Raw genomic sequence first — 14982 nt, forward strand, 5'->3', positions numbered from 1 at the left:
GGCCGTCTTCCTAAAGCTGACCATCTGAATGGAAGAGCTGAAGGTCTGAAGCCTCCGGTCAGAGCTAAAGGTCAGGAAGGTCACAAAGTTGTGGAAAGTAAAAAACGCTCTCCAAAGTCAAACGCTTCTTTTATAATCAAACTTCTTTTCATTCCGTGATGAGGAACACAGTGAACCAATTATCCCCTTCCTCCGTCTGACACTCGTATCTCAAACATCCGGAACCACTTGACTCCCATCATTCAAACATTACGGACAATGAAAGCCCTCGTGTTTCACATCTTTCTCAAATATTGTTTTCATTTGTCTTCATGTTGATGAATCACAGAAATACCGAATCCAAATCACCAAAGTGCCAGAAACTAGCAACAACGTAACACAGCACCGCCACAAGCCGGAAGTAGCTTTCGCCGGAGTCATTCTCATCGCTCACTCCCTGCGGCGGTTTCACGTCTCCTGCTCTGCCACGCCCCCTGGTGGAGAGAGTTTAAAAAGGACGTAGGCTGCGCAAAGTGTCTGTAGCGGATTTGTGAGTCAGAAAGCAGCAATGTCCAGATTTAGCCGGGAGAATGATGTGTTGTTAGATAGGGAGTGACAGGCAGGAGCAGAGTTATGCAGGTGGAAGTTTGCTAGTTACAAATATAGACAACAGACTTCAGACTAAATAAGCTAAATGGCTGAAGAAGCTGAAGCCTGACGGGTGAATGTTCATTTTCAGCAACCCGGCCGTGTTTGCAGCCCAGTCCAGGCGTATCTGCATCAGTGTCTGAAGCTCCCGTATCAGCAGAGCCCCAGAGCTTAGAGCAGCCCCCTACCTGCCTACTGGTGCGTGTGTGTGTGTGTGTGTGCCGTGTGTGTGGGAGGTGATAGTGTAGCTCAGTTGTTCTGCCAGAGAAATGGATTTGCGGTGATGGATGGCGGCGGTGCCACTGTACAGGTCCCTGCCTGTTGCTGAATCACAGCTTTAAACCAATTTTGTGGGCACAGCAGAGCCGTTGTGCTTTGTGTGCCCGGGCCCCGGACCTGGCTCGTCCCGGGCCCCTCCAGAGCCTGCATGCCAATTACCCTCATCTGCTTGCCAAGAAGAGCGAGGCAAAGCAGGAAAATAAAGAAGTGTTTGCACTCCTGCTGAGGCAAACACTTTGCTTTAGTGTCGTTGTTATTCAGCGCCTCTGCTGCAGCGACTGTCACGGTGAGCAGGATCCTGTGAAGGACTGCAGGATTCATTTAATTATCCTCATTTTCCATCCCTGTGATCAGAGGCACGCGCCTCCTAGCACCGCTCTCTGCTTCATTCACCAACTGTCGGACACTTTGACAGGTTATTGTGATTCATAAGTGGTGTGTGTACATAGATCTGAGTTAGGACCGCAGAGCAGAGCGTCCTGCGTCCTCTGCTCCTGCTGCAGTGTGACGCCAGTGTGAGTCCACGTCCCTCTGAGGTCTTAGTCTGCCACCAAGTCTCTAACCCTAACCCTGCATTGTGGCCAACTGCTGAGACTAGAATAGACAAGAACCAACTAGTTGCAGGCATTTGGGAGAATCCTGAACTGTTCAGGTGTGTTCAGGTGTGTTCAGGTGTGTTCAGTTGTGTGTAGGTATGTGTAGGTGTGTTCAGGTGTGTGTGAAGGTGTGTGCAGGTCGTCCAGCAGCAGCGTTGTGGGCTGGACTCACACATGGCGGTGCTGCGGTGTTGGACCTGACCTGACCTCATTTGGACCTCATTGTTACCTTCTGAGAGGAATATCATAGGTTTGAAAGTGTGTGTGAATCAATATTCATCCCTGCCACAGGTTCAGTGCCCTTGAGCGCTGAACTGTCATTCTGCTTTTGTTGAACACAAAGAAACACAGAAATGAACAGAGACTGAAGTGAAACTCTTCACATTCTCCTCGTTTACGAAACAAACTCAGGCATGGAAATCAGCTGGACTGAGCCTGACTTGCTTAGGGTTTATTCAACAAAGCCCACATTCAAACTCTGCGGCGCCGCCATGGTGTGAACGGAACACACGCTCACTTTATGATGATGTCATTCTGATTCCCTGCACTCAAGACTCCAGTATTTGTTCTTTCTGCTATTAAAGGCAAATATGCGACGAATCCGTACACACACACGCACACACACACACACACACACGCACGCACACACACACACACACACACGCTTGTTGCGTAATTGCATTATGAGGCGTTTCAGCCCAGTTTAGATGTTTACATGCGTGATTAAATCAATATTCTGTCTCTTAATTGAGTTAATTCCCTTCTTCAAAGCAAGCAACCTCAGATTTGTGCCAATTTTAATCCCATTATTGACGCTTGAAGGAGCCGAGCTGTCGCCTTAATCACTTTCATCAAAGCTTTAAGATGCTCATAAACGTACGAGAGACTTCCAGCAAAGTCTCTGAGCCAGAGGGCCGAGGGGCGGGCGTGTGTGTGTGTGTGTGTGTGTGTGTGTGTGTGTGTGTGTGTGTGTGTGTGTGTGTGTGTGTGTGTGTGTGTGTGTGTGTGTGTGTGTGTGTGTGTGTGTGTGTGTGTGTGTGTGTGTGTACATGTGGTCCTCATTAGGATGCAGTTTCCAGAAGTGGCAGTTTTCCAGGAAGCGTCCGTCTCTCTTTAATGGGACCATAAAAGGGGGCCGAGTTCCATTTCTACCTTCCTGGGATGAGTGTGTGTACGGGGGGGAAGGTGATGGACTCTCTCACTCTGATCCTGTTGTTCCTCCTGCCCCCCCCCTGTAAATCCCCCAGTGATCTCCTCTAAACTCCCCTCATGAGTCAGGCGGTGACCTCGGCCCTGTGAGGGTCGGCCCACGCTAAGACGAATGGCGGCGTGGGGCTGCGGGGCTCTGGGCCTGATGGATGGCGTGGCCACAGGGAGACTTGCCGCTATGTAAAAGCGACGCTGGCACTTTCATCCATCAGAGGCGGAGCTGCTGTAATGCTGTCACACACGCACGCACGCACACGCACACACACACACACACACACACACACACACGTCTGCCTCTCGCTCCAGCTGATTGCGCTCACATTTGCACTTCCCTGACTGAATAGTTAAACATTTCCCACGCTAAACTCTTTGTTTAATCCCGGTCCGACCTTGGATGGACGCTTCAGAGCGACGACACGCCGGCCACAGGACTCTCTGTCTCTCTGTGGTTGTGTTGTGAAGATCTCTCCTCTCCGCTCACAGAGTCTGAGTCTGGAGAACACACAGCCTCTAACTGCTCCTCTCCTCCTCTGCTGCCACTTATAAATATTCACTGTTGCCTCAAAGTGTTTTCCTTTTGACCTCTGACCCTGGGATGATTGTGCTCACAGATTTCTACTCTTTAATACTCAAGAGGGAACCTGAATATTTGGCCACTCAAACTGCTCGCTTCGTCACCCTGGAGGCTGTGTGTGTGTGTGTGTGTGTGTGTGTGTGTGTGTGTGTGTGTGTGTGTGTGTGTGTGTGTGTGTGTGTGTGTGTGTGTGTGTGTGTGTGTGTGTGTGTGTGTGTGTGTGTGTGTGTGTGTGTGTGTGTGTGTGTGTGTGTGTGTGTGTGTGTCTCACTCTCTCCCTCTCTACCAGCAGCTTTGATTCTCTCTGTCTCTGTCTGTCTCTGTCTGTCTCTCTCTGTCTCTCTCTGTCTCTCTCTCTGTCTCTCTCTGTCTCTCTCTGTCTCTCTCTCCTTGTCTCTCTCTCCTTGTGTCTCTCTCTCTCTCTCTCTCTCTCTCTCTCTCTCTCTCTCCTTGTGTGTCTCTCTCTCTCTCTCTCTCTCTCTCTCTCTCTCCTTGTGTCTCTCTCTCTCTCTCTCTCTCTCTCTCTCTCTCCTTGTGTGTCTCTCTCTCTCTCTCTCTCTCTCTCTCTCTCTCTCTCTCCTTGTGTCTCTCTCTCTCTCTCTCTCTCTCTCTCTCTCTCTCCTTGTGTCTCTCTCTCTCTCTCTCTCTCTCTCCTTGTGTGTCTCTCTCTCTCTCTCTCTCTCTCTCTCCTTGTGTCTCTCTCTCTCTCTCTCTCTCTCTCTCCTTGTGTCTCTCTCTCTCTCTCCTTGTGTCTCTCTCTCTCTCTCTCTCTCTCTCTCTCTCTCTCCTTGTCTCTCTCTCTCTCTCTCTCTCTCTCTGGGGGACGTTTCCAACATGTCAGTGTTGCTGTACAGACATGAGGATCTACACTCTGTGCAGAGTTTGGTTTCCTGTGTGTGCTGGGCTCTGATTGGACGCCTCGTGGACGAGGCAGTAGCTTCACTCAGGCTCAGTTGCTCAGAGTCCTTCTGGCTCTCTCTTGCAGGTTTAGACAACAGTCCGGCCGCTCAAAGTGATCCCGTCTGTCTCTGATTCATCCTTTGGCTCAGGCGCCGACATCCAGGTCTCCATTAACGCCCCAGCTGGGCTCTCACACTCACACACTCCCACGACAGCGAGCAGCGAGCCGCTCAGTCAACGCATCCTCAGCCCCGGAGATGAGTTTGGCACGGTGCGGCGCCCCCGGTGGGTTGACGGTGCATCACCAGCGTGAGACTTGGAGGCGAGAGCTTCTGAGGCTGCCGGTGTGAAACCTTACAGGGGTCAGACGGTGATAACAGGAAGTGGAACGTGTCGTCGCGTCTTCAGTCATCAAGCAGGTTATGCTAATTTCAGTGACATGAAGATGAGAAGTAAACACGGAGCAGCATCGTTCTCTCCTCACAAGTTTGGTCTCTAATGAGAGAGCTGAGCCTGAGCATCGTGTTCCACTCTGAGCCTTCAGCCTTCATGAGTCAGAGCCGAGCCGAGCCGAGCTGCAGGCCGCCGCCGCCGCCGCCGCCGCCGCCGCCGCCACACCAAAAAGAACAGCTTGGTGTTGTCGTTTGTCTTTGAAATGTAGTATTGTGTGATATTAGCTGAGCCTGACGCCTCACACGGCGGCTCGAAGCTTCAGGACTGCACAACAAACGCTTCACCACCAGCAGAAGAAGAAGAAGAAGAAGAAGAAGAAGATGAATCTCTTTATAAAGGACCAAAGCTTGTCAGAGAGTGGTTCTGTCCTGCGGAGCGTCCGGGTGTGAGACAGGAGCCGAAGGTGTGAGACAGGAGCCGAAGGTGTAAAGGGAGCAGAGAACAAAGACGCGCTGGAGGTGACATGAAACAGGAAATGAGCCTGCACCAGCTTCCTGCTGCAGATTTGACTCTTTCTTGCTGATGGAGCCTAACGATGTTCAAGCTTTGAGAAAGGAAAGGAAAGGATTGATTCCAGAGTGCCGTGCTGCTGTTTCCTGTCTGGCCACACGTTGGTCTTCATCCTCTCTGCGTCAGGGCGAAGGGTCGGGCGGGGCGGCGGCGCTCCTCGGCCTGGTCTGGCAGATAAGCCTCAGCCTGGACACCTGCCGCCCGGCTTCCTGTCGGCCAGATATCACTCACACCGCCAGACGCCGTCCGCTCGGGCGACGCCTCGACAGAGACGCTGCGACCGCTTCACCGCTCCCAGTGGAGACGATCCACATGTGCTGCGGTCAGGTGTGTGTGTGCGTCCGTGTGTGTGTGTGTGTGTATGTGTGTGTGTGTGTGGCTCTGTCCCAAGGTTTTATCTGAACTTCCCAGAATTCCCTGCCAGCTTCTCTTGGCTGTAGAATCGCCCGTGGCGGTCCAGCTTCCTTTCCTGTCTGAATGAGGTTGCCACCAGACACGTTGCTACGGGAACAGCCGGCACGTCGGGCTGCTGCGAATCCCTTTAATTGATTTGTCGCCGCAGTAATGACGCTCGTAACATCAAGTTGTCTTCTTTGATGATCCAATCAGCGTGACAGCCGGGGAGACGCTCGCCGCACGACGGTGCTGCCGGAGCGTGATGTGCCTCGAGCCGAAGCCAGCTGGAAGACAGTGGATTTACAGCGCCGAGTTCTCTGTGTGTGTGTGTGTGTGTGTGTGTGTGTGTGACAGTAAAGGTCAATAAACAGAGGCTTGGTTATTGTGTGGCAGATTGAAAAGGAAATTGTTTTGTGATGCAGGTGGAGGCGTGCATGTCTGTGTGTGTGTGTGTGTGTGTGTGTGTGTGTGTGTGTGTGTGTGGGGGTGTGTGTGTGTGTGTGTGTGTGTGTGTGTGTGTTGGCAGCTCACCTGTCAGGGCCTCACACAGGCCTCCAAACCTCCTCTGTCCACTCTTCATCAATAAGAGGAGCAGATCTTAGGGTCTTGCTGGATGTTCAGCTTGGTCGTGTGTTGTCGTGGTTCTGCAGCAGAGGTGGCTGATGGGTAAAGTCTGATCCCTGTGGCTCGGACATCGGTCATGTGGAGCCAAACTTGGAAAGCTGTCAGCAAACCAAAGCAGGAGTGAAGCTGAGCCAAGCCCCCCTGATCTCACCAGCCCGCCTTCCAAACCGCCGCCCCCCTGCCTGGCCTGGACACGGCTCAGGGTGTTAGCAGCCCCATGTGTCCCTGCGTGTCCCTGCGTGTCCCTACATGTCCCTGTGTGTCCCCAAGTGTCCCCAAGTGTCCCTACATGTCCCCAAGTGTCCCCAAGTGTCCCCAAGTGTCCCCACGTGTCCCCACGTGTCTCCATGTGTCCCTGCGTGTCCCTACATGTCCCTGCGCGTCCCCCCATGGGGTCCAGCCCGACTCCTTAATGAACAAATCCTCCAGAGAGACGAGACGTCCTCACTCTGTGTTTACATTTGAGCTGGTGAGTCACACAGTTGTCAAAGCCTCTGTGGGCCTGAAACCAGATCTTTGAGTGGCACCATGGGGTCACCGCCCAATGTGTCATGTGGTGATGTCATGGGTTCATATGGGACATTTGACAGACGGAGTGAAGCAGAGGCCTGAAAACATCCACACGAGCTGAAGTCAGACGCTCCCTTACATCCTCCACGCTATAAATAGGGCTAATAGAGGCGCACACACACAGAAATACAAACACACACACCCACACACCCACACAAACACACACATGTCTACAATAGCTGGCTTGAACAGTGAAGTGGAACATGTGAGTGAGTGAGTGAGTGGCAGGTGTGGCGGCTCTCTTGGCTCCTCCCCCCTGTAATCTGTCTGCTTGTTTACTTTACTGCATGTTCTCTGCAGTTTGTCTCAACAAAGCTCGTACGTCAGAGTCCTGAGGAGGTTCAGAATCAGACGGTTGTTTGTTGACAGTATGGAACATCTGCTCTGTGGCTGGGAGCCATGTTAACCATGTTAGCTATGTTAGCCATGTTAGCCATGTTAGCTGCTGCTTCTGTAGAGGAAACCTCATCGTTTAATTTTCTGCTCAAACAGAAACAAACAGTGGCTTTGGTGGAAACTTGATCTGATCTCAGCCCAGCAGCAGAGCTCAGGTCTGATCTGTGACAGAGCAACAGCAGCCAGAGAGCTCTGAGAGATCACTGCTGACCGCTCTAACTGTGTGTGTGCTGGAGTTTGTGAGTGATGTTCAGGGTCTGGAGCCTGAACAAACGAGTACGATGAGACTTTAGAGGCAAAATGAAGGAGGACGGACAAACAAACAACGGAACGGACAGAAAGACGTCTGAGGCTTTGATTGATTGTCTCTGGCAGACTGTGTGTGTGTGTGTGTGTGTGTTTTGATGGCGTGCAGAATGCCACTCTGCAGGAAGTGTCAGGCGGTACATGTGTGTGGAATGCAGCCGTGTGTAAACTCAACCTGCTCCGTCTGCAGGTGAGGAGCTCTGATGGAACACGGAGTAAACATGTCAGTCACAGTAAACACGTCAGTCTGCAGACTCCACAGGTGACGGAGATGTGAGTCTTTACTGCTCTACAACATGTTTGCTAGTAGCAGTAATATTATGAAATGCAGCAGAAGGGAAATGTGTTTTGGACAGTTGCAGTGTTTTGTGAAGTTACCTCTGCTACATTTCTCCAAACCCTCCAGCAGCAGTGAATGTCTCTCTCTGTCTCTCTGTCTCTCTCTCTCTCTCTCTGTCTCCCTGTCTCTCTCTCTCTCTCTATCTCTCTCTCTCTCTGTCTCTCTCTCTCTCTCTCTCTCTCTCTCTCCCTCTCTCTCTCTCTCTCTCTGTCTCTCTCTCTCTCTCTCTCTCCCTCTCTCTCTCTCTCTCTCTCGTGACCGATCGTCCATCTGTGTTTGTGTGTCTGAGGGATTTTCAGACAATATGAAACACAATCTGCTATCCGGCTGTTTTGTTTACTGAAGAGCTCCGCACGCCAGGAAACACACAAACTAGAGCTTAAGAGCGTCGCTGTCGTAAAAAGAGGCCACGGTGTTGACAAGGCAACGGGAGCTCATTACCTGCCGCTCTATGCTGCTCCACGCCGCTCCAATAATGATCGGCGCCACGGGGGAGTTTGCTGCAGACGGACGCGGTCGCACCCTGCATTTGGCGAAAAACGACAGTAACGGCACGGCGGTGCTGTTATCCCGGATTACCTTCGCCGCCTCCGTTTCCTTTGGGCGGCAGATATCGGTCTCTTGATTTCAGCCTCGGCCGCTCCGGCGCCCGGATCGATCCTCGCTGTGCAGATAGAGAGTGTGAAACCTTGTCACATGTCGCTCAGGTTTGTCCTCTCCTGTCCACAGTGGGACAGTGGAGACGCTAGAGGACGGAGGAGACGCATCGGCTTTCACACGACATAATAGAGACCCAGCTCAAGTCTGACCTCATACTTTATATGGATTCTTATAGTTCCTTTGACATCTCATTACAGTAGTTGTTGTAGTAGTTCAGAGCAAGGATGCAAGGATGTGAGGATGTATAGATGGACCTAGGGAAGTGGACAGTTCCACTCGTGTCTGGTTTCATTCTCCTTTGTTGTGTCGTGACTCAGTGTGCATAGGTAGGCTTTAGGTTCCTCCTGCTCGTCCAGTTTATGACGCAAAGCGGCTCCTGTTTTATTTTGAGCAACAACTCTGCGGAAATTAGACAACAAAGTCCCAAAGGCTGCAGCCAATGAGCTGTGAGGAGGAGAGAGAGGACTCAGCCTCAGTCACTTAGTCTGAGCTGTGTGAGGGAGCAAAGGTGCACCAGCTGTGACTGTGGCAGCGACTCCTACTGGTTGAATCTGATTGTGGAAAGACTCCATCCCTCCCCATGACAACCGTCTCTAGGGGCATTGACCCCAAAATGTCCCCACACATGGACGTCAGCGTCACATGTTCCCCACAGATGCCTTGCTCCAGGGCAGCAGGACTTGTTGAGTCATTGTTCTCGGCGCGTCACGCCGTGCATCGTGTTATTTCTTTGTCAGCTCACATCAGGTTTGCTTTTGACATCAACCAATTGAGCTGTCAAAGTGACTGGGTGGAGACGAAGCCAACATATCAACGAGGAGGAACACACACACACATACTCACGCACATGCACACACACGCGGGAGCACAGCGCCGTTATTTGGCAAATGGTGTACGGGAGCAATAACGTGAATAAAGCGAGGCAGATATGAAAAGAGACTCCGTTCAAATGGATGCGTCACTCAGTGGGAGGGAGACAATTGCTGTAATTGTGAAGAGGGAAGTGACAAGAATTAAAAACAATGCCAGCCAGTCTGTCACACACACACACACACACACACACACACACACACTCACACAAAGTTGTTGCCTCCTTCCCTGAAATCTTCTGTTGTTGCATATTTGTCATGCTGAGCGGCTGCAGAGCTTCAGACTAAGTGTAATACTAAGTAAGGAGAAGCTGAATAAACTCAGCTGGTCGGCTCTCTGCTCCTCCTGCGGCCTCATGACCCGAGTGTGAGCGTCACTCAGTCACAGCTGATCACTGAAGAGGAGGAAGAACGTCAACGATCACCTTCTGATCACACGGAGACGCAAACACGTGAACGTCTGTGTGATCCTGATCAACCGAGCGCAATCAGGCTCAGCATCACATGTGTTTATCACACTGCTGACTGCCACAAAGAGCTGAGCAGAACAAGAAAGATGAAGGACGAGAACGAGTGGGACAAGAAACCGAACTGTGCTGGGAGAGGAAGTGGACTGTCAAAGTAAAAGCTGTGTTTTTCTCTTCAGACTTTAAGTGGTTGAAGATTGAGTTGCGGCGGCGTTGGGGCCGACGTACGAGTGTGTCTCCGTGGCGTGGCGTCTTCAGGCTCTGATGTGAGCAGGAAGGAGCTCTGCGCTGCGACCCGCTCTGTGATAAAGACGCAGCGTGGCAGCTTGGCGACGTCGGCCCGTGTGGCACGCCGCCTCTGCGAGTGATTTATGAGCGCGCTGCCCGGCCCATTACATCACAGGCCCCGGTCCCGTTCAGGCGAGGGCGATAAGAGCGCCCTCCTCTCTGGGAAACACTGCAGGTACACGCGTTGTGTTTTAGTATCGCTGCTCTCTGATAAAGGAATTAAACCGAGCCGAATCTAATCAGGTCAGTCTGAGACGCAGCTGCAGCTCATCCCTAAGCTGCGTCCGTGCTTTTGTCCTTCAGAGTTTGCTGAGTTCAAGGAAAGAGAGAAAGATAGCACGCAATGTTTACATCTTCATTGAGTCTCAGACTGTAAGCTGATCTTTATTCTGTTGACATTATTCTGCCTCATTCAGACTCAGCTGGAGGATTCAGATACTTGTTTGTTGTGTTGACACTGAAGACGAAGACGCGCCGAGACGTCTGCCCCATTGTCCCCAGGGTCAAAGTGCCCCTGTTCCTGAGACACCATAGACAACAAATCATGACAAATGATGATGATAATCTTTGCTAATTCACCAACACAGTGAGCTAGCTAGCTGCCCTTAATGTGAAGGGCATGACTCAGCAAAAGCCATACGTTACAATGAGCTAGCTAACATTATCGGTTTTCTCATTGTGTTGCTATGTAACTAAACTGTTTCCATCATGAAAATAATTCACTATAATCTAACATAGAAAAAGTCGGACAAATTAAAAACAGGAAACTGCTTTGATGGTTAAACACAACAAGTAGTAAAATAAAAGTTTGTTTATCCTCCAGAGAGTGGCTTTCATGTGGCGTCGCTCTGTATATTTATGTGTTTGTAGCTTTATTTGTTGCTCTGCTGTTTGAACGTGTAATCATTGTTTTAACAGCAGCAGTAACAGATCCCCAGGCCGCCCTTCAAAATAAAAGACATAAATTAGAAACGGCTTCACAGTCAGAGCGGCTGCAGCCTGTGTGAAGGTGTGAGTGTGTGTCTGCGGCCTGCGCGGCGCTGCAGGTCCTGTGTTTGCTGAGGGGCCAGGGTTCAGACCGCAGAGCGCCGCAGCAGAAAGGCCAGTTGTCAGCCGGCGGCCGAGGGGAGAAACAACGGGGCAGCAGCCAACGCTTTTAGAAAGAGGACGAGTCAGGGTCGCTTTCAATTAGCACAGCGTGTCAGCGCTACAGTGAGCCAGGGGGGGAGGGGGAGCGGATGGCTTAAGAGAGGGGAGGGGGGGAGAGAGAGGGGAGAGAGAGGATGAACAGGTCCAACCAGAGAAACTCTAAATACCAGCAGCTTTGATTCTCTCTCTCTCTCTCTCTCTCTCTCTCTCTCTCTCTCTCTCTCTCCCCCTCCCTCTCTCTCTCTGTCAGAGCTCTAACAAGGAGCTCTGTGCTGCTTTTTCTGGCCTTTTTGTGTTTCTGATTACGTTGCTAAAAGCGTCCAAAGGTCAACAGGAAGTCTTTGACAGGTTCTGCATGCTGGGCGATTGCTGCCCACTTGTGTGTGTGTGTGTATTTGTGTGTGTGTGTGTGACAAAGGTACTGCTGTGAAGTTAGTTTGGCGATAGTGGTGGGATCGTTTGTGTCGCTGAGGTCGTGTTGTGTGTCTCTCTGTGATCGGCAGTCCCTCACTCTTTGGGGTCGTGGTGAAAGTCCCTCCCTTAACTCAGTTGACTTGTTAATTACCGCCTGAATACTTGTTATGGAACCTTCTGCACTTAAGGCATCGTTGAGGCTAAATTGCAGCGCAGCCTTCACCCATCTGTTGCCACAGTAACCAGGCTGAGTTTGGCGGTGTGATGGACTGATTCAGGTCTTCCTCTCAGCCAGACGCAGGAGCCCAATAAATAACTCGCCCCGATATTCCGCTTCATCCCGGCGGCCCCCCTGCAGATCTAGAGAGAGCGATCCGACCCGTCCACGTGTGATTCGTGTCCTCCTGTCGCCAGGGGAACAGGAGACGCTTCCCATTGGCAGCCCGGCTCCCATTACTGATGACATCATTATGTCAGAGTCACCCGTCGGGCCGGATCCCGTGTCATTCACACATAAATCATCTGCCCAACAGTTGAGCATGGCACAGTTTTTGCGGTAAACAAAGCGTTGCATGCTGGGACTTCTCCCCCCCCCCCGGAGGTTGGCGGGAGTTAGCGTAGCGCGATGCGACTCGGAGCGGCGTCGGTTGTTTGGAAGGCTTCATCCCCGCAGAAGTGTGAGGCTATTTGTGTGTGTGAGTGTGGGTGTGTGTAACGAGCGTGGCCGCAGCGACGTGCCAATTAGAGCTCACACACACTCACACATGCGCGCCTGGCCGGCTCGCCACATGTTGGACGGGAAGACGCCAGTTGGATAGAAATAAAAGCGCGGCTGAAACGGACTCGACTGGTTTTGGATCCGTGTGCCAAAATAAAGGAGATATTTAAGTGTTTAATGACTGAGAGAGCAAGGAAACGAGGAGGTATAAATAGAAATGATCAACCGGCCAAGGATAAGAGAGGATCTGTGTGTGTGTGTGTGTGTTTACGTGAAGATTCAGACTTTGCTTGTGCTGCGATGAAGGTTTGTTTCTGTGAGGTTAGCCATGATGAGTGTGATGACCTTCATGTTGACCTGTTTCTCTCTGGCATGTGTGTGTGACGTGTTCTGGAGTGTATGTGGAGCTCATTTATCTACACACTGATGACATCATCTCATGTTTGAGGACGTGGAGCTCATATTAACTAAAGAGATCAACCTGAATATTTATTAAAGAAAGCAAATCACGTACAAGAAATGCATTTATTCATACATGTGATTAAACATGTGAGCAGAAACATCTCTGACCTCTAAACCGTCTTTATTCCTCCACATTTGTCATCCAGCCCCTCCTTCACCTCCCCCCTCCCCCTCCCCGCTCCACGACTTCCTCCTTCCTCACTGAAAGACGGCGATTAATCTAATTAATAATCAATCAGCCGTCGGGCCTCCTGCCTCCTCTGCTAATGGAGGATCTGACAGGCCTGGACGTTGCATTATTAATGCCTCCATTCCAGGAGCCGGGGGCCCTCTGACACCCGCAGCCAGGGGCCATTGATCACCGCCGCCGAGCCACGGCGAGGGGAGAAAGATCTGCAGCGTGGGAATTAGAGTCAGAATTGCGTTAGGGCGAGAGGATCGAAGGCGTTTACGGAGCTTCAGGGTGATTTGAGGAAGGAGGGGGACCCTGCAGACCCTGCAGACGGCCTCAGAGCCAGATTTGGGACGTTAGAGGGGACCTCAGGGATCAGACCGGGGGCGTTAACGGGAATGTTGTGCTGGGAGAAGCTCGTCTGGTTAATGGGGCTCACCTCCAGGCTATTAGGGGGGAATAAAGGGGGGAGGGCCTCTCTGCGGGGCCGTATGCAGAAATGAGATGAGAGACTTTAGGACTCTGGCTGCACCCGAGCGCAATGATAGCAGAGCGGCGGCGGCGGTGGAACAATCAGCACAGCGTCATCACATCATCGCTCATCGGCCCGCCCGCCTGAGCGCCCCGGCAGCTGAAGTCACAGAGCGCCATAACAAACCTCACCAGCTGAACAGAACAGAGCCTATAACCCACCACACACACACACACACACACACACACGCACACGCACACGCACACACACACACACACAGGCCTCGCTGTTTGCTCTTAACTCAAACTGCTGACCAGAATACGTCCGTCCTCTCTGCCAGCAGCTTCTCATTATCTTCGTTATGTTGTTGTCGGGGGTTTGAAGGACTGGCTGTTGCTGCTGCTGTTGTTGTTGTTGTTGTTGTTGTTGTCGTTGTCGTCCGGCGCTCCGGCGCTGTGATCCAGGGTGATCTGATGATGATGTGATCCACTGCAGGAGGAAGCATGGCTGTGTTTTCCCTTCATATTTGTGTCTCACTCTGAAAGTTTGTGCGTGTTGTGCGGTCGGAGCGACGATCGAACCCTCTGACCGCCGGCCTCCTTCCTGTAACGCGGCCGAGCTGTTCCAGTTTGTGTCACAGTTCGGTCGTCTGTGTGTCGTAGCCACACTGGAGGAAGTAGTTACTAAGTAAGTGATGTAATGTAAATGACAGTGAGTTGCCTTTAGTGCTGTAATCACTCACAGCTCTCCGCTATAAACTTAATTGTCACGTCTTCCTGCTCATTACCTCAGACGGTTATGCCGCCAACGCTCCTGCCTCTCACTTCCTGTTATATTGCGTAATAATGGCTTGTTTGTTCACGTAATGACAACATAAAGTGTCACTTTAAAGTGTCCGTAGACTTAAAGGGCATTTATCAGCGCCTAATAAGGTGTGTGTGTGTGTGTGTGTGTGTGTGTGTGTGTGTGTGTGTGTGTGTGTGTGTGTGTGTGTGTGTGTGTGTGTGTGTGTGTGTGTGTGTGTGTGTGTGTGTGTGTGTGTGTGTGTGTGTGTGTGTGTGCGCGTGTGTGTGTGTGTCACAACATGTACATCTTGATTGATCGTCATGGAGCTGCAGAGACTTCAGTAGAGTTTGACAGAAAGTAGCTGTGGCTCGTGTGTGTGTGTGTGTGTGTGTGTGTGTGTGTGTGTGTGTGTGTGTGTGTGTGATGTAGCTTGGCGACGTTTCATTGCGTTGTAAGAGATGACATCACTCCCTTCCCGTTTCCCACGGTGTTGTCGTCTGGTTTGGCGGAGACGTTTCTGTCGCCATGCCAGGCCGTCGTTATGCCCCAAGCCCCGCCCCCATCTTCATCTACAGAGCTCAGGTTGTTTCTCGGTTTACGGGCCTCAGGCGGCGTTGAGCTCACAGCAGCTGCAGGCGGCGACCTCATCAGGGAGGGGGCGGAGCTCATCTGAGTGAGTCAGAGAGCTGGACGGCGTTTGGCCACGACGAAGGATGTGAGGGATCACCGCCCGGTCACCTGTGTG

General features: G+C 51.6%; 1 protein-coding gene across 2 annotated transcripts in view; it reads left to right on the forward strand.

Moving 5' to 3' along the window:
• The window catches only part of sema6cb (semaphorin 6Cb), a 106104-nt gene that overhangs the window by 19991 nt on the left and 71131 nt on the right, over positions 1 to 14982 (forward strand). The gene's annotated exons all lie outside the window — the stretch shown is intronic.

This window comes from Genypterus blacodes, unplaced genomic scaffold, assembly GCF_046128005.1.
Source record: "Genypterus blacodes isolate CSIRO-AG114 ecotype Tasmania unplaced genomic scaffold, CSIRO-AGI_Gbla_v1 ptg000412l_1, whole genome shotgun sequence".
Lineage (NCBI taxonomy): Eukaryota > Metazoa > Chordata > Actinopteri > Ophidiiformes > Ophidiidae > Genypterus > Genypterus blacodes.